General features: G+C 37.4%; 1 long non-coding RNA gene across 1 annotated transcript in view; it reads right to left on the bottom strand.

Moving 5' to 3' along the window:
* Positions 1-1,729: 1,729 nt before the first annotated feature.
* LOC306920424 overlaps positions 1,730-20,651 on the bottom strand; it is a 32,669-nt gene continuing 13,747 nt past the window's right edge. The window contains exons 3-4 of the long non-coding RNA XR_013789659.1: positions 3,130-3,203; positions 1,730-1,934 (exon numbers count right to left, since the gene is read on the bottom strand). This is a non-coding gene — a long non-coding RNA (uncharacterized lncRNA). The remainder of the gene's footprint in view (positions 1,935-3,129; positions 3,204-20,651) is intronic.

Below are 20,651 nucleotides of genomic sequence, written 5' to 3'. Positions count from 1 at the left end.
CATTTAGGCCTGACCTTCTAAATCCTCAAGTTTTCTGAAATAAATATGGAGGATTTAGAAGAATAGCAGACCTACAAGCTCGTAGCGCGCCACTCGGTGGCGCTCTATGAGCTTGTTGCACACAAGTAGGCCATAAATGGCCTACTAGTGGCCTACTAGTGCGCAAGCAGAGCGTGCAAGTGCTGTAGACCGCTATAAACTTTCAAATCTTAGTCTCACATATTGAATTATTAGATTTACCTATTTGCTACGTACCTTGCTTCTGAAGGAAAAAAAGTAGTATTTTTAAGTATGGTAAAATCATCGTTACGTCACCGTCAACTATACCCTGGCATTGGTACATATATTCATCACGTCATATGCTCATATGTCCATATATGTGTACATGTCTATATGTATGTATATGTAGTTTTCTGAGTGGTTGGTGGTATAATGTGATCGGCTGGGTGGTTTGATGCGTATGTACTTGACACTGAAACGTATCATCATTACGTCACCATCGTCAACCAATTATACCCTGGCATTGGTACATAATCTTTTTTCACGATTCACGGAAAACATACCTGCACGGTCAGCTTCCGTATGTCCGTATGACATCATATCACATGCATTCTAAGGGACATTGGTACATATCTTCATCACGTCATGGGACATATGCTTCGTAGCATGACAAAATGGCCCGTAGCACTTGCCCTAGCCTATCCCCTTAGATAGCACATTATGTAGACTTAGATAGTATTTTAAACAGACTTATAGCTTGTTACGTAGACAGCTCTAGAATTGCACTTTATGTAGTCATAGCACTTTATAGTACACATGTATAATATATTATATAGTATAGTATGTATAGTTTACATAGATACTCCACTGTTACGTTCTTAGTTTACGCATGATTCATGATAACTACTTTTTTTATATATGTGATGTATACCATGCTTTTGTTATTGCTTAATGTAAATCGCTCTGGATTAAGAGTCTGCTAAATCCCTAAATTGTAAAAACACACCTGCACGGTCAGCTTGGGGCCAGCATATGACGTCATAACATGTGCTGGCCCCAAACACGCGCATCGTAGCACCTGACTGAAAACATGACTTGCACGCTCTGCTTGCGCAAGTAATAAATATAGCTGCAAGCAGCGATAAGACGGAGCCAAGCAATAAAAAAAATCACACCCCCGTGTGAACTGAGAGGTGCGGGCTGCTCAACAACACTGCTCGCTTTTCAAAATGTCATTATGCTTTAAGTAGCATGTGACATGTCAAACTAGGGGGGTTTTCATGTTTCTGAATCCATTCCACGTAGTTTTGCATGAAAAACACTCCTCCGGCTAAAAAACGGCCATAGCCATCATCACAAAAGTGATGAGGTCAGCACATTTGGCCAAATTTAGCCCAAGGCAGTGACATATCTCTGGCTTACAACCTACAGGGGTCAATTCTCGAGCAGCCCAGTCCACACACACGCAGGTCTAGAGCGGTTCTAGAGCAATAAATAAATAAAATACAATATAATTATAGGCTATACCGATACAAAACATTTTTCAATCAATCAATCAATCTTTATTTGTCACATACATATTTAAAAACGTATCTTTAAAATGCAGTGAAATGTACGTAGTTCAGCCCCACAGAAGTGAGCAGTAAAACAGGACAAGAAGACTAAAAGCTAAATAAATTCTACCATTTAAAAACTTCCATCCCTAAAACCAGCAAGACTATAATAAATAATTAAGTTAGACTACAATACTAATAATAATGTCCATTTGTGTCATGTCCATATGAAGTCCCTGTGAAGGGGTGGGGGAGGTTGTATGTGCATACGTGCACGTGCACGTGTACTCAACTGCCCCCTCTCCACGCCCAAGTGCGTGGGTGATGACCCGATCCCTGCCGTCTCTCAAGGTACATGTCATCATTTAGAATCCTAATGGCCTGGGGAAAAAAGTTTTTCCTCAGTCTTTTTTTCTCAGTATACACAGCATACACAGTGCTGCCTTGATCCCGCCTCTAGCTGCCGCTGATTGGCCAGGCCGTTTTGTGCCCGGGCATCAAGTCTGCCTGAGAGTTCCCAGATGGGAGCAGGAGGGGGGAACCCAGTGTACTCTCTGCTGCCCCATCTGGCGGAGTCAGGTTATACTTGTGTAGCCTAGGCCTATTAGATTTGTAGCCTAGCCTTAGATTTTTTTGAGGGGCGAATGCATGGCTTTTACCTCATATGGCAGCCAAGTCTATTGGATTTTAAATGTTTAAGAACACTTACGACGTAAATCGTTTGCCAGCAAAGTCTATGAACTTTGACATTATTTTGTTTAGAGCAGGGGGAGCACTTTACAGCAATCCAAGTCTATATGAACATATAGTAGCGCTTTAGGAAGCACTTTACAGCCAGCCAAGTAAATGGACTTTAATGTTTGTTTCGAGCACTTACTGTATGACATAAAATGTTTGCCAGCCAAGTCAACGGACTTTAATGTTTTTTTCGGGCACTACATGACGACGTAAGACGTCATGTGGCCGATGTAAATACAGTGGGTGCCCCTTAGGCCTCACTCACACCTTCGCATCTAGCATACAACATTGTTGAATGCTAGATGTAAACAAAGGGTTTGTTTACATCTTGCCCCAATGCATTTCCAATGGAAGTCACATGGTTTGACACAACATTTTTGTTGTACGGCTTTCGGCTGTGTTTCGACTGCCCCCCCTCCCCCTCATACAACAAAAATGTTGCGTCAAACCATGTGACTCCCATTGGAAATGAATTGCGAACTTGCATCAGTAAACAAGTCTCATGCATCAGCTATACATCAATCTGTTGTGCACGTGTGAGTCAGGCCTTAGCCTGGCTTGGACATACTAACTGCCCCTCACTTTTATCAATTAATGAAAATTCTTTGATTTGTTTGATATTTAAAATGAAAAACTAAATGTAGGAAATAATACTAAGGAGATATTTATTTACTCGTGACCCATACAAATGGACTCGCGACCAAAACCTGGGCAGTATATAGCATGTATAGCACTTTTCACAGAGACTCACAAAGTGCTTTGCCGTATACAACATGAAGTGATATACATACAGTCAGTATTTTTCAGAAGCTGGCCGAGCTGCCACAGTATAGCTTACCTGGAGCTCAGAAAGGAAGGATAAAGTGTCTAATGGCCCCTGGGTGGATCCGGTAATCGCTGCTCCTTTCTGTCCTGTAGAGTGTAGAGCAGTGGTTTTCAACTCGGTAAGACCCAACGATGCTTTTCGGTAACATTTTTATTTTAATTAATCACTTAATTTTTTTTCTTTTTTTTCTATTCTATTCTTGTTTCACCTAAACATCAACATTGATGTTCATTGTTTAGTCTTGCAATGCCATTGGTCATGATATTTGCATATAAATACCCCCCACAGAGGCACAAATTTACACAACTTCAAAATCTCTGGACTGCAATTTCTAATCAAAATTGACCTATGACCTTTAATATTTAACCCTGATAAAAGTAACTAAAATGCATGTAATACATATATTTGTGTGATCATTAGAATGTCTAGAACAGGGTTCCCCAATAGGCGGCCCGCGGGCCATTTGCGTCCCGCGGAGCGCCCCCTTGCGGCCCCCTTGTTGGGGGGGGGGGTCCCAGATATAAATGGCATTAAATGGGGGTCAGTAGCCTATGCATGTCAAACTGGGCATCCTTTTCAAATGGGGTCTTGCCCTGAAAATGAGGGCAAGACCTTGACCTCACACGTGCGGACTCGGCCCCCAGCCTGGTACCCTAGTCAAAATATTGCCCTTGAGAAAAAATAATTGGGGAACCCTGGTCTAGAACATGTATCATGTATTATTGTGAAAGATATCCACCGAATGTAAATTATTAATTTATTATTATTTTAATATTATTTTATGTGCATAACATTTTCATTAAACTTTTTTTTTTTTAACATATTTTTTAACATAAGTCCTAGTAGTACAAAGTAGTAGTAAGGTTGAAATCTCTTTTTTGCAAGTAGAAATGTATCCGGTCTTACAGGTAAGGTACAATAGCCTCTCAGACCCAAAACTTTGAGTGTTGTCGTTGGATAGATTGGATAGATTTTGTCCATATTTCCATGCCGTATTGATGTAGGGCATTAAGCAACTAGTCGACTAGTAAATCCACTAGCCGACTAGTTGACTAGTTTTTTTCCCCCCGATTTTGTAGGCCTCAAGATCAGGTAGATTATAGTTATAGTCACCAATGTACACAATTTTTAAATGTACAAATATTTATTCCCCCCCCCCCCCAAAAAAAACATACAGTAAACTAGGCAACTAGTAAAAAATTACTAGAAGTGAATGCCCTATATTGATGTTGTACCTATAGCAGAGATAACAGGCAGACATTGATCTCTAATTGTGTAGATTTCTTGTAAATTAAGTAGTAAGTAGTAAGTAAGTAAAACATTTTTATAGAGCACTTTTCAAAACGATGTTACAAAGTGCTGTACAACAAGGTAAAACAATCATGTTAACAATAGAAGGTAAAACATTGAAATGCAAATAAATCAAGTATAAATACATCAACAATAAGAGGTAAAACATTGAAATGCAAATACATCAAGAAAATACATCATAAAATAAAGTGCTGTGGAAATAAGCCTCTTATCTCATGACTATGGATGTCAAATAGTACCTGGTTGTTGGGCCAGCTCCAGTCCATCCATGCTGTCCTCTGTCCATCCCTCTGTTCCCCTGGAGAGGGACACCACAACACAAATCAGGGCAAAATGCATGTTTTATGTCTCTCGGTATGAGGAGGCCTTTTATTTATAATGTACAAACGGTCACACCTCTCTCTGAAAAGTCCCTCCCTCAAAATGTATAGTTTCTATATATGGTAATATTGATCTGGGTTCTGCCTGCCTGTGTTGGTATGTAGGACACAGCTGCGTTGGGTCGAGTAAGGAGCCAAGAACTTACATGACCTATTCACGTTTGGAAACCCCAGTCTGACTCCAAGAGTTACATAGGGTCACAGCCTTAGTTTATAGCTTTCACTCCCACAACAGCCAACCCCCAAAATAGTCTCAAGACTTAAAGGGATAGTTCAGATTTTTTGAACTTAAGTTGTATGAAATACTTGCCATTAATATAGTGGTTGCAACTGTATTCATTGATTGCCCGAGTCCCATGGTGGGAGTTCTGCTCCTGCGTGGCCCCCAGTGCCCCCCACAAAATGACCGGAACTACTTGATATTTCACCAAAACCAGAGCAGAACTCCCACCACAGGACTCGGGCAATCAATTAATACAGTTGCAACCACTATATTAATGGCAAGTATTTCATACAACTTAAGTTCAAAAAATCTGAACTATCCCTTTAAGCCTCTTCTCACAGTAACAAAGTAAAACTAGAAAGCAGTTCCTGTAGAAACTGCGTGGGCTCGCTAAAAACGCAATGTATAAAGTTATAGCTGTGTCTGTGGGACCACCCACCAAGTCTGAACACTGGAAAAAAGTACAAAAAGTTAAAAAGTATAACAAATTGTAAAAAATAATAATATAAGCATAAATAACTGCTTTTTTTTAAGTTAAAAAGTTTTTCTTTTACGTTTTTTTTAAGTTTTTAATTTTGAAGTTTTCTTTTGAAGTTTTTTTTTAAGTTTAAAAAAAAAAAGTTTTTAAAAAAAAAAGTTTAAAAAAAAAAAGAAATTTAAAAAAAAAAAAAGTTTAAAAAAAAAAAAAAGTTTAAAAAAAAAAAAAAGTTTAAAAAAAAAAAAAAGTTTAAAAAAAAAAAAAAGTTTAAAAAAAAAAAAGTTTAAAAAAAAGTGAAAAAAAAAAGTTTAAAAAAAAAAAAGTTTTTCATTTTTAAGTTTTCTTTTTTAAGTTTTTTATTTTTAAGTTTAAAAAAAAAAAAGTTTAAAAAAAGAAAAGTATAAAAAAAAAGAAGTTTAAAAAAACTTGTGGTGTTGGTACGATCGAAAATGTGGTTATAAGAGCGAGTTAAGAATTGTCTTCACGATACTTTCCTCGTAAGAATTATACAATGGAGGTCAATGGGCAGCTTGACTGTATTTGTGCCACTTAAAAGGCCGTAGTTGACATTCTGTATGTATCTGTGCTTTGGTGGTTACATTGTGTGAAAGAGGACATGTGTGGCTACAAAATGACCAAAGAACATCCATGTAAAGTGAATATTTTGGCCAGGACGACAATTTGTTTGGTAGATTTCCGAGGGAAGCATTTCAGTTTCCACACTCTACTCAAGGAGGCCCCGCACTCTAAGGGCGCACTGATTAGGCGATACGGCCTGCGATTGAACTGCGATTTCGGAAAAACCGTGTAACATATTCGAATACGGTTTGAACCACGACAAAGCCCACAGTCGTGTGAGCTAGCTAAAGTTTAAATCACGTTTCTACGACAAAGTATGCCAGAGTAATGAGGCTGCAAAAGTGAGGTTGATTTAGAGATAAAATCCCATACATTGTCTATGAGAGAAACATTTTATAAATAAAGTTAAATATTTTAAAAAGTATAAACTTTTTCAAAACGTTTTCACCAATGAAAATTCAAAGGTTGATGAACATTTTAAAGTTTGAATGGAGTTTCGCTGATATAGGCCCCTCCCAGTAATTTTGCCAGCCAATTACAATGTGAAGTCACCCTTGTGATCATGCATAAGTCATTCGGAGGGGATTTCCCACCCGAAATCATGTTTTTGCAATAAACTGGTAATTGTTTTTGCAATTGTAGCGCCCCCTATGGATGAAAATGGAATTGCTTTTGGCTCTGCGTTGATTAAGCCACCCTCGACATGTGATTTGGATTTGGGATGGATCGGACATTCCGTGCGTGAATTGTGGCATTTTTTGTAAAATAGGCCCCTCCCACTAACTTCGGAAGACGATTACGGACGAACGATACAGAAGATCAAAATTCTGACTGTGCTGTTTTAATCGGATAGGTCCGGAGATCATGTGTACCGATTTTTGTGAGATTTGGACAAAATCTGTAGGTGGAGGATCCAAAAGTGTGTTTTGAACAAAATTAAAAATGGCGGAAAATCTATCTAGACGCAAATGGGCGGGGCCTATATGGGGAGATGCGTCATGACCCAAGGAATCCAGGGGAAAAAAAAATTGATTGTACGACCTATGGTTCAAGAGTTATACGCCAAAACGTAAAGTGGGCTGTTATAGCGCCACCATGAGGCCGATCAATATACTTATACGGTTATTAATTTTAGTAATTATTATGAACCTTCCCCCCAAGTGTTGTAACTGTAGCCCGTACGGTCTCAGAGGGAAAAATACTTGAATGTGAGTTTTTGCATTTTCCCATTCATGTCAATGGGGAAATTTAATCCACTAATTAATTAATATCAATTAAACTTTACAACGGATGTCTTAGCAAGGAGATAGCACACTATTCCCGATAAAGCCGGTCGTTTTGACATATGGCTCAAGTGTGTGCGGCAAAAACTGTGGGAGGAGTAGCACATCAAAATAAAGTTTATACAGAAAGAAAACAAGAAAGAAAGAAACTAGAAAGCAGTTCCTGTAGAAACTGCGTGGGCTCGCTAAAAACGCAATGTATAAAGTTATAGCTGTGTCTGTGGGACCACCCACCAAGTCTGAACACTGGTTTTTCATTTTTAAGTTTTCTTTTTTAAGTTTTTTATTTTTAAGTTTTTTTTTAAGTTTAAAAAAAAAAAGTTTAAAAAAAAAAAGTTTAAAAAAAAAAGAAGTTTAAAAAAAAAAGTTTTTTAAAAAAAAAAGTTTAAAAAAAAAAGTAAAAAAAAAGTTTAAAAAAAAAAGTTTAAAAAAAAAAGTTTAAAAAAAAAAAGTTTTAAAAAAAAAAAGTTAAAAAAAAAAAAGTTAAAAAAAAAAAAGTTTAAAAAAAATATATTTTTTAAGTTTATATTAGTGTTCCTATTGGTGGTGTAAGTCCATAAACAAATTGTCAGGACTGTATCATGCTGCAAACAAAAGTTAGAGCTGTGTAAAGGCCAGCCAATGGGAAGACAGAAGGGCGGGGCTTAAGCAATTAATTAAGTACAGCGTGCTCCTATTGGTGGTCTAAGCCCATGGAGCAAATTGCAAGACTGTAGCATGCTGCAAGCAAAAGACAGGGTTTTTGTGTGTGTGTGTGTGTGTGTGTGTGCGTGTGCGTGCGCGTGCACGTGCGTGTGCACGTGCGTGCGTGTGCATGCATGCGTGTGTCTGTGACTCTGTGTGTAGAGCCTAATTGCACAAATAGCAGACCTACAAGCTGCGTGCGTGCGTGCGTGCGTGCGTGCGTATGCATGCGTGTGTCTGTGACTGCACAAATAGCAGACCTACAAGCTCACAAGGTTTCGCAGAGCAACTCATTGAGATCTTGTAACTCTAATGTCAGCCCTGTAATTAAGCCCTTATATGTCTCAGCTGTGGGAGAGTAAAACAGTGCTTCACTATGACTGGGAGATTTCAATGGGCCTGAATAGGGAAAAACCTATGCCCGAACAAATTGCTCTATCGCAAAAAGTAAAAGTCGAATGCAAATATTTTTTTCACTTTGAGTGGCCTGAGCCATTGAGGTACAACATGTGCGATGGTGGTGTTGGTACGATCGAAAATGTGGTTATAAGAGCGAGTTAAGAATTGTCTTCACGATACTTTCCTCGTAAGAATTATACAATGGAGGTCAATGGGCAGCTTGACTGTATTTGTGTCACTTAAAAGGCCGTAGTTCACATTCTGTATGTATCTGTGCTTTGGTGGTTACATTGTGTGAAAGAGGACATGTGTGGCTACAAAATGACCAAAGAACATCCGTGTAAAGTGAATATTTTGGCCAGGACGACAATTTGTTTGGTAGATTTCCGAGGTGAAGCATTTCAGTTTCCACACTCTACTCAAGGAGGCCCCGCACTCTAAGGGCGCACTAATTAGACGATACGGCCTGCGATTGAACTGCGATATCGGAGAAACCGTGTAACATATTCGAATACGGTTTGAACCACGAAAAAGTCCACAGCCGTGTGAGCTAGCTAAAGTTTAAATCACGTTTCTACGACAAAGTATGCCAGAGTAATGAGGCTGCAAAAGTGAGGTTGATTTAGAGATAAAATCCCATACATTGTCTATGAGAGAAACATTTTATAAATAAAGTTAAATATTTTAAAAAGTATAAACTTTTTCAAAACAACTTTTTCACCAATGAAAATTCAAAGATTGATGAACATTTTAAAGTTTGAATGGAGTTTCAAAGTGAAAGTATGACAGAGTAATAAGAGCACAAAAAAGTCAACTGTGAAAAATGGGACGTTTCTCCCATCGACTCTCATTATAAAGAATGTCAAAAAAAGTTAAAAAGTTAAAAAGTTAAAAAAGTATAAACAATTGTAAAAATCTAAATGCAAGCACACATAACTGCAAAGAGCTGAACAGTTTGAAGTTTGAACTAAATTTCTAGCATAAAGTGTGTGAAAGTAGTAGGAATTCGAAAAAAGGGCGGAAATTGGAATAAAGCAAGAATAAATATAAACTGGCAATAACTAGTGTGTGCTCGCTGTTGCGAGCCCACAACTAGAAAGCAGTTCCTGTAGAAACTGCGTGGGCTCGCTAAAAACGCAATGTATAAAGTTATAGCTGTGTCTGTGGGACCACCCACCAAGTCTGAACACTGGTTTTTCATTTTTAAGTTTTCTTTTTTAAGTTTTTTATTTTTAATTTTTTTTTTAAGTTTAAAAAAAAAAAGTTTTTAAAAAAAAAGTTTTTAAAAAAAAGAAGTTTAAAAAAAAAAAGTTTTTAAAAAAAAAAAGTTAAAAAAAAAAAGTTAAAAAAAAGTTTAAAAAAAAAAAGTTTAAAAAAAAAAGTTTAAAAAAAAAAAGTTTAAAAAAAAAAAAAGTTAAAAAAAAATTATTTTTTAAGTTTATATTAGTGTTCCTATTGGTGGTGTAAGTCCATAAACAAATTGTCAGGACTGTATCATGCTGCAAACAAAAGTTAGAGCTGTGTAAAGGCCAGCCAATGGGAAGACAGAAGGGCGGGGCTTAAGCAATTAATTAAGTACAGCGTGCTCCTATTGGTGGTCTAAGCCCATGGAGCAAATTGCAAGACTGTAGCATGCTGCAAGCAAAAGACAGGGTTTTTGTGTGTGTGTGTGTGCGTGTGCGTGCGCGTGCACGTGCGTGTGCACGTGCGTGCGTGTGCATGCATGCGTGTGTCTGTGACTCTGTGTGTAGAGCCTAATTGCACAAATAGCAGACCTACAAGCTGCGTGCGTGCGTGCGTGCGTGCGTGCGTGCGTATGCATGCGTGTGTCTGTGACTGCACAAATAGCAGACCTACAAGCTCACAAGGTTTCGCAGAGCAACTCATTGAGATCTTGTAACTCTAATGTCAGCCCTGTAATTAAGCCCTTATATGTCTCAGCTGTGGGAGAGTAAAACAGTGCTTCACTATGACTGGGAGATTTCAATGGGCCTGAATAGGGAAAAACCTATGCCCGAACAAATTGCTCTATCGCAAAAAGTAAAAGTCGAATGCAAATATTTTTTTCACTTTGAGTGGCCTGAGCCATTGAGGTACAACATGTGCGATGGTGGTGTTGGTACGATCGAAAATGTGGTTATAAGAGCGAGTTAAGAATTGTCTTCACGATACTTTCCTCGTAAGAATTATACAATGGAGGTCAATGGGCAGCTTGACTGTATTTGTGTCACTTAAAAGGCCGTAGTTCACATTCTGTATGTATCTGTGCTTTGGTGGTTACATTGTGTGAAAGAGGACATGTGTGGCTACAAAATGACCAAAGAACATCCGTGTAAAGTGAATATTTTGGCCAGGACGACAATTTGTTTGGTAGATTTCCGAGGTGAAGCATTTCAGTTTCCACACTCTACTCAAGGAGGCCCCGCACTCTAAGGGCGCACTAATTAGACGATACGGCCTGCGATTGAACTGCGATATCGGAGAAACCGTGTAACATATTCGAATACGGTTTGAACCACGAAAAAGTCCACAGCCGTGTGAGCTAGCTAAAGTTTAAATCACGTTTCTACGACAAAGTATGCCAGAGTAATGAGGCTGCAAAAGTGAGGTTGATTTAGAGATAAAATCCCATACATTGTCTATGAGAGAAACATTTTATAAATAAAGTTAAATATTTTAAAAAGTATAAACTTTTTCAAAACAACTTTTTCACCAATGAAAATTCAAAGATTGATGAACATTTTAAAGTTTGAATGGAGTTTCAAAGTGAAAGTATGACAGAGTAATAAGAGCACAAAAAAGTCAACTGTGAAAAATGGGACGTTTCTCCCATCGACTCTCATTATAAAGAATGTCAAAAAAAGTTAAAAAGTTAAAAAGTTAAAAAAGTATAAACAATTGTAAAAATCTAAATGCAAGCACACATAACTGCAAAGAGCTGAACAGTTTGAAGTTTGAACTAAATTTCTAGCATAAAGTGTGTGAAAGTAGTAGGAATTCGAAAAAAGGGCGGAAATTGGAATAAAGCAAGAATAAATATAAACTGGCAATAACTAGTGTGTGCTCGCTGTTGCGAGCCCACAACTAGAAAGAAGCAATTCTGGGAAATTGCAAAGTGTGGTTGCCTCACTCGCTGATATAGGCCCCTCCCAGTAATTTTGCTAGCCAATGACAATGTCAAGCCACCCTTGTGATCATGTGTAAGTAATTCAGAGTGTTTTTTCCCCCCTGAAATCATGTTTTTGCAATAAACGGGTAATTGTTTTTGCAACTGTAGCGCCCCCCTATGGATGAAAATGGAATTGCTTTTGGCTCTGCGTTGATTAAGCCACCCTCGACATGTGATTTGGATTTGGGATGGATGGGACATTCCGTGCGTGAATTGTGGCATTTTTTGTAAAATAGGCCCCTCCCACTAACTTCGGAAGACGATTACGGACGAACGATACAGAAGATCAAAATTCTGACTGTGCTGTTTTAATCGGATAGGTCCGGAGATCATGTGTACCGATTTTTGTGAGATTTGGACAAAATCAGTAGGTGGAGGATCCAAAAGTGGGTTTTGAACAAAATTCAAAATGGCGGAAAATCTATCTAGACGCAAATGGGCGTGGCCTATATGGGGAGATGCGTCATGACCCAAGGAATCCAGGAAAAAAATAATTTTGATTTTACCACCTACGGTTCAAGAGTTATACGCCAAAACGTAAAGTGGGCTGTTATAGCGCCACCATGAGGCCGATCAATATACTTATACGGTTATTAATTTTAGTAATTATTATGAACCTTCCCCCCAAGTGTTGTAACTGTAGCCCGTACGGTCTCAGAGGAAAAAATACTTGAATGTGAGTTTTTGCATTTTCCCATTCATGTCAATGGGGAAATTTAATCCACTAATTAATTAATATCAATTAAACTATACAACATTTCTCTTAGAAACGAGCAAGCACATCATTCCCGATGAAGCCGGTCGTTTTGACATATGGCTCAAGTGTGTGCGGCAAAAACTGTGGGAGGAGTAGCACTCCAAAATAAAGTTTATACAGAAAGAAAACAAAAAGAAGAAATAAAAGGTAAGGGGAACAATAGTATGGTTGCCCATAGGCAACCACACTAACTAGAAAGAAGCAATTCTGGGAAATTGCAAAGTGTGGTTGCCTCACTGGCTGATATAGGCCCCTCCCAGTAATTTTGCCAGACAATTACAATGTCAAGTCACCCTTGTGATCATGCGTACGTCATTCGTAGGGGATTTCACCCCCAAAAGCATGTTTTTGCAACAAACGGGTAATTGTTTTTGCAATTGTAGCGCCCCCTATGGATGAAAATGGAATTGCTTTTGGCTCTGCGTTGATTAAGCCACCCTCGACATGTGATTCAGATTTGGGATGAATCGGACATTCCGTGCGTGAATTGTGGCATTTTTTGTAAAATAGGCCCCTCCCACTAACTTTGGAAGACGATTACGGACGAACGATACGGAAGATCAAAAGTCTGACTGTGCTGTTTTAATCAAATAGGTCCGGAGATCATGTGTACCGATTTTTGTGAGATTTGGACAAAATCTGTAGGTGGAGGATCTAAAAGTGTGTTTTGAACAAAATTCAAAATGGCGGAAAATCTATCTAGACGCAAATGGGCGTGGCCTATATGGGGAGATGCGTCATGACCAAAGGAATCCAGGGGGAAAATATTTTTGTTTTTATGACCTACCGTTCAAGAGTTATAATGCAAAACGTAAAGTGGGCTGTTATAGTGCCACCATGAGGCCGACCGATGTAATCATAAGTTAATTAATTTTCGTAATTATTATGAACCTCCCCTCCAAATGTTGTAACTACAGCCCTTAAGGTCTCAGAGAAACAAATGGTTGAATGTGAGTTTTGGCATTTTCCCATTCAAGTGAATGGGGGAAATTAATTCACTAATTAATTAATATCAATTAAACTATACAACGGATGTCTTAGCAAGGAGATAGCACACGATTCCCGATAAAGCCGGTCGTTTTGACATATGGCTCGAGTGTGTGCGGCAAAAACTGTGGGAGGAGTAGCACGACAAAATAAAGTTTATACAGAAAGAAAACAATAAATAAAGAAAGAAATAAAAGGTAAGGGGAACAATAGTATGGTTGCCCATAGGCAACCACACTAACAAGTCACCCTTGTGATCATGCGTAAGTAATTCGAGGGTTTTTCCCCCCGAAAATATGTTTTTGCAACAAACTGGTAAGTGTTTTTGCAATTGTGGCGCCCCCTATGGATTCAAATAGAATTGCTTTTGGCTCTGCGTTGATTAAGCCACCCTCAACATGTGATTCAGATTTGGGATGGATCGGACATTCTGTGCGTGAATTGTGGCATTTTTTGTAAAATAGGCCCCTCCCACTAACTTTGGAAGACGATTACGGACGAACGATACGGAAGATAAAAATTCTGACTGTGCTGTTTTAATCGAATAGGTCCGGAGATCATGTGTACCGATATTTGTGAGATTTGGACAAAATCTGTAGGTGGAGGATCCAAAAGTGTGTTTTGAACAAAATTCAAAATGGTGGAAAATCTATCTAGACGCAAATGGGCGGGGCCTATATGGGGATATGCGTCATGACCCAAGGAATCCAGGAAAAAAATAATTTTGATTTTACGACCTACGGTTCAAGAGTTATATGCCAAAACGTAAAGTGGGCTGTTATAGCGCCACCATGAGGCCGATCAATATACTTATAAGGTTATTAATTTTAGTAATTATTATGAACCTTCCCCCCAAGTGTTGTAACTGTAGCCCGTACGGTCTCAGAGGAAAAAATACTTGAATGTGAGTTTTTGCATTTTCCCATTCAAGTGAATGGGGAAAATTAATTCACTAATTAATTAATATCAATTAAACTATACAACATTTCTCTTATCAATCAACAAGCACTCACTGGCTGATATAGGCCCCTCCCAGTAATTTTGCCAGCCAATTACAATGTCAAGTCACCCTTGTGATCATGCGTAAGTCATTCGTAGGGGATTTCCCCCCCAAAAGCATGTTTTTGCAACAAACGGGTAATTGTTTTTGCAATTGTAGCGCCCCCTATGGATGAAAATGGAATTGCTTTTGGCTCTGCTTTGATTAAGCCACCCTCGACATGTGATTCAGATTTGGGATGGATCGGACATTCCGTGCGTGAATTGTGGCATTTTTTGTAAAATAGGCCCCTCCCACTAACTTCGGAAGACGATTACGGCTGAACGATACAGAAGATCAAAATTCTGACTGTGCCGTTTTAATTGGATAGGTCCAGAGATCATTTGTACCAATTTGTGTGCGATTTGGACAAAATCTGTAGGTGGAGGATCCAAAAGTGTGTTTTGAACAAAATTCAAAATGGCGGAAAATCCATCCTGACGCAAATGGGCGTGGCCTATATGGGGAGATGCGTCATGAGCCAAGGAATCCAGGGAAAAAATAATTTGTTTTTATGACCTACGGGTCAAGAGTTAGAAGGCAAAACGTAAAGTGGGCTGTTATAGCGCCACCATGAGGCCGACCGATATAATTTTATGTTAATTAATTCTTGTAATTATTATGAATCTCCTCCCCAAGTGTTGTAACTACATCCCTTACGTTCTCAGAGAAACAAATAGTTGAATGTGAGTTTTCCCATTTTCCCATTCAAGTGAATGGGGGAAATTAATTCACTAATTAATTCATATCAATTAAACTATACAACAGTTCTCTTATCAATCAACAAGCACACGATTCCCGATGAAGCCGGTCGATTTGACATATGGCTCGAGTATGTTCGGCAAAAACTGGGGGAGGAGTAGCACGGCAAAATAAAGTTTATACAGAATAATAAAGAAACATAGAAAGAAAGAAAGAAAGAAAGAAATAAAAGGTAAGGGAAACAATAGTATGGTTGCCCATAGGCAACCACACTAACTAGAAAGCAGTTCCTGTAGAAACTGCGTGGGCTCGCTAATAACGCAATGTATAAAGTTATAGCTGTGTCTGTGGGACCACCCACCAAGTCTGAACACTGGTTTTTCATTTTTAAGTTTTCTTTTTTAAGTTTTTTTTTAAGTTAAAAAAAAAAAAGTTTTTTTAAAAAATAGTAAAAAAAAAAAAAAAAGAAGTTAAAAAAAAAAGTTTTTAAAAAAAGTTTAAAAAAAAAAAAGTTTAAAAAAAAAGTTTTTAAAAAAAGTTTAAAAAGAAAGTTTAAAAAGAAAAGTTTTTAAAAAAAAGTTTTTTAAAGAAAGTTTAAAAAAAAAAGTTAAAAACAAAAAAAAAGGTTTTTTAAAAAAAAAGTTTAAAAAAAGTTTAAAAAGTTTTTAAAAAAAAAAGTTTAAAAAAAAAAGTTTAAAAAAAAGTTTAAAAAAAAAAAGTTTAAAAAAAAAAAAGTTTTAAAAAAAAAGTTTAAAAAAAAAGGGTGAAAAAAAAGGTTAAAAAAAAAAGTTAAAAAAAAAATAGTTTTTAATTTTTAAGTTTTCTTTAAGTTTTTTATTTTTTAAGTTTAAAAAAAAAAAAGTATAAAAAAAAAGAAGTTTAAAAAAAATATATTTTTTAAGTTTATATTAGAGTGTTCCTATTGGTGGTGTAAGTCCATAAACACATTTTCAGGACTGTATCATGCTGCAAACAAAAGTTAGAGCTGTGTAAAGGCCAGCCAATGGGAAGACAGAAGGGCGGGGCTTAAGCAATTAATTAAGTACAGCGTGCTCCTATTGGTGGTCTAAGCCCATGGAGCAAATTGCAAGACTGTAGCATGCTGCAAGCAAAAGACAGGGTTTTTGTGTGTGTGTGTGTGTGTGTGTGTGTGTGTGTGTGCGCGTGCACGTGCGTGTGCGTGCACGTGCGTGCGTGTGCATGCATGCGTGTGTCTGTGACTCTGTGTGTAGAGCCTAATTGCACAAATAGCAGACCTACAAGCTGCGTGCGTGCGTGCGTATGCATGCGTGTGTCTGTGACTGCACAAATAGCAGACCTACAAGCTCACAAGGTTTCGCAGAGCATCGTGAAGACAATTCTTAACTCGCTCTTATAACCACATTTTCGATCGTACCAACACCACCATCGCACATGTTGTACCTCAATGGCTCAGGCCACTCAAAGTGAAAAAAATATTTGCATTCGACTTTTACTTTTTGCGATAGAGCAATTTGTTCGGGCATAGGTTTTTCCCTATTCAGGCCCATTGAAATCTCCCAGTCATAGTGAAGCACTGTTTTACTCTCCCACAGCTGAGACATATAAGGGCTTAATTACAGGGCTGACATTAGAGTTACAAGATCTCAATGAGTTACTTTCCTCGTAAGAATTATACAATGGAGGTCAATGGGCAGCTTGACTGTATTTGTGTCACTTAAAAGGCCGTAGTTCACATTCTGTATGTATTTGTGCTTTGGTGGTTACATTGTGTGAAAGAGGACATGTGTGGCTACAAAATTACCAAAGAACATCCGTGTAAAGTGAATATTTTGTCCAGGACGACAATTTGTTTGGTAGATTTCCGAGGGAAACATTTCAGTTTCCACACTCTACTCAAGGAGGCCCCGCACTCTAAGGGCGCACTAATTAGGCGATACGGCCTACGATTGAACTGCGATATCGGAAAAAACGTGTAACATCTTCGAATACGGTTTGAACCATGAAAAAGTCCACAGCCGTGTGAGCTAGCTAAAGTTTAAATCACGTTTCTACGACAAAGTATGCCAGAGTAATGAGGCTGCAAAAGTGAGGTTGATTTAGAGATAAAATCCCATACATTGTCTATGAGAGAAACATTTTATAAATAAAGTTAAATATTTTAAAAAGTATAAACTTTTTCAAAAAAACTTTGTCACCAATGAAAATTCAAAGATTGATGAACATTTTAAAGTTTGAATGGAGTTTCAAAGTGAAAGTATGACAGAGTAATAAGAGCACAAAAAAGTCAACTGTGAAAAATGGGACGTTTCTCCCATCGACTCTCATTATAAAGAATGTAAAAAAAAGTTAAAAAGTTAAAAAAGTATAAACAATTGTAAAAATCTAAATGCAAGCACACATAACTGCAAAGAGCTGAACAGTTTGAAGTTTGAACAAAATTTCTAGCATAAAGTGTGTGAAAGTAGTAGGAGTACGAAGAAAGTGGCGGAATAAAGAATAGGAATAAATGTAGGAACTAGAAAAGCAGTTCCTGGTGAAACTGCGTGGGCTCGCCAAAAAACTCAATGTATGATGTACAGTAGTAAATGTATTAAAGCTGAAGGAAAAAAAAATACAAAAAGTTAAAAAGTATAAAAATTTGTAAAAAGAATAGTATAAGCATAAGTAACTGCATAAAGCGGAGTAAAGTATGTGGAAGTAGTATGATGCCCAAAAAGTGGCAGAATAAAGTAAGTAAAGTTATAACTGTGTCTACTAATGATTTGTATTGCATTCTTGATTAATTAAGAAAAGGTAAAAAGAAAAAAATACAACATCAATGAATATGAAAGCATTAATGAGCAGAAATTGTATTAAATAGCATACGTTTACATGTAAAAAAAGGGTCAAATAGCATATAGGCCTATCTTTAAAAGCATAAACACAATGATTATTGACAATGGTCTAAGATTTTTCTTTCATTTTTGTGTTTTTAAAAGTTTTTTTTAAGTTTTTGTTAAGTTTATTTTTTAAGTTCATTTTTTTTAAAGTTTTTTTTAAGTATTTAAGTTTTTTTAAAGTTTTTCTTTAATTGTTTTTTGTAAGTTCTTTTTTAAAAGTTTTTTTTTTCTTTTAAGTTTTTTTTTAAGTTTTTCATTTTTAAGTTTTCTTTTTTAAGTTTTTTATTTTTAAGTTTTTTTTTAAGTTTTAAAAAAAAAGTTTTTAAAAAAAGTTTTAAAAAAAAGTTTTTAAAAAAAAGGTTAAAAAAAAAAAGTTTAAAAAAAAGTTAAAAAAAAAAAAAAGTTTAAAAAAAAAAAAGTTTAAAAAAAAAAGTTAATAAAAAAAAATATTTTTTAAGTTTATATTAGTGTTCCTATTGGTGGTGTAAGTCCATAAACAAATTTTCAGGACTGTATCATGCTGCAAACAAAAGTTAGAGCTGTGTAAAGGCCAGCCAATGGGAAGACAGAAGGGCGGGGCTTAAGCAATTAATTAAGTACAGCGTGCTCCTATTGGTGGTCTAAGCCCATGGAGCAAATTGCAAGACTGTAGCATGCTGCAAGCAAAAGACAGGGTTTTTGTGTGTGTGTGTGTGTGTGTGTGTGTGTGTGTGTGTGTGTGTGTGTGTGTGTGTGTGTGTTTGTGTGTTTGTGTGTGCGTGTGTGTGTGTGTGTGCACGTGCGTGCACGTGCGTGCGTGTGCATGCATGCGTGTGTCTGTGACTCTGTGTGTAGAGCCTAATTGCACAAATAGCAAATCTACAAGCTGCGTGCGTGCGTGCGTGCGTATGCATGCGTGTGTCTGTGACTGCACAAATAGCAGACTTACAAGCTCACAAGGTTTCGCAGAGCAACTCATTGAGATCTTGTAACTCTAATGTCAGCCCTGTAATTAAGCCCTTATATGTCTCAGCTGTGGGAGAGTAAAACAGTGCTTCACTATGACTGGGAGATTTCAATGGGCCTGAATAGGGAAAAACCTATGCCCGAACAAATTGCTCTATCGCAAAAAGTAAAAGTCGAATGCAAATATTTGTTTCACTTTGAGTGGCCTGAGACATTGAGGTACAACATGTGCGATGGTGGTGTTGGTACGATCGAAAATGTGGTTATAAGAGCGAGTTAAGAATTGTCTTCACGATACTTTCCTCGTAAGAATTATACAATGGAGGTCAATGGGCAGCTTGACTGTATTTGTGTCACTTAAAAGGCCGTAGTTCACATTCTGTATGTATCTGTGCTTTGGTGGTTAAAGAGGTGTGAAAGAGGACATGTGTGGCTACAAAATGACCAAAGAACATCCATGTAAAGTGAATATTTTGCCCGGGACGACAATTTGTTTGGTAAATTTCCAAGGAAAGAATTTCAGTTTCCACACTCTACTCAAGGAGGCCCCACACTCTAAGGGGACACGCGAAACGGCCTGCGATTGAACTGCGATTTCGGAAAAACCGTGTAACATATTCGAATACGGTTTGAACCACGAAAAAGTCCACAGTCGTGTGAGCTAGCTAAAGTTTAAATCACGTTTCTACGACAAAGTATGCCAGAGTAATGAGGCTGCAAAAGTGAGGTTGATTTAGAGATAAAATCCCATACATTGTCTATGAGAGAAACATTTTATAAATAAAGTTAAATATTTTAAAAAGTATAAACTTTTTCAAAAAAACCTTTTCACCAATGAAAATTCAAAGATTGATGAACATTTTAAAGTTTGAATGGAGTTTCAAAGTGAAAGTATGACAGAGTAATAAGAGCACAAAAAAGTCAACTGTGAAAAATGGGACGTTTCTCCCATCGACTCTCATTATAAAGAATGTAAAAAAAAGTTTAAAAGTTTAAAAGTTAAAAAAGTATAAACAATTGTAAAAATAAAAATGCAAGCATAAATAACTGCAAAGAGCTGAACAGTTTGAAGTTTGAACTAAATTTCTAGCATAAAGTGTGTGAAAGTAGTAGGAGGACGAAAAAAAGGGCGGAAATTGGAAGTATAAATATAAACTGGCAAGAACTAGTGTGTGCTCGCTGTTGCGAGCCCACAATAAATATAAACTGGCAATAACTAGTGTGTGCTCGCTGTTGCGAGCCCACAAATATAAACTGGCAATAACTAGTGTGTGCTCGCTGTTGCGAGCCCACAACTAGAAAAAGTGCCCTTCCGGGCACATGTCTCCACCAGGAGGATAGGAGTGTGTGTGATGTTTGGCAAAATGTTTAGGAGGATGTTTTTTTTTAATTTTAACAATTTTCTTCATTTTGTTGAGGAAATGCAGAGCCAGATTACTCATAGCATCTCTGAGGATAGAATTCTGGATGAGCAGGACATGTGCAGCATTTTGTACAAAACGGGCCACTCCTGAAAACTTTGGAAGGCAATCTTAGCCAATCAGTGTACAATCTGAGACTCATCCAATTGCCTTTGATGGCAATTGGATGATTTGAGGCATTTTGTTCCAAAAATGTGTTTTGCAAAAATCAACCTGTTGGTGGCGCTATAACAGGCCAATGTGAAAAGGGTGGGATATATTCCTCAGCCTAGTAAGAAAATGTGTGAAAGATTTCACGTAAATTGCATGCTGCGTT

This window comes from Electrona antarctica (genome assembly GCF_951216825.1).
Source record: "Electrona antarctica genome assembly, chromosome: 3".
In the NCBI taxonomy this organism is placed as follows: Eukaryota; Metazoa; Chordata; class Actinopteri; order Myctophiformes; family Myctophidae; genus Electrona; species Electrona antarctica.
Note: the sequence above shows the minus strand (reverse complement) of the source record. Positions and strands in the feature narration are given on the sequence as shown.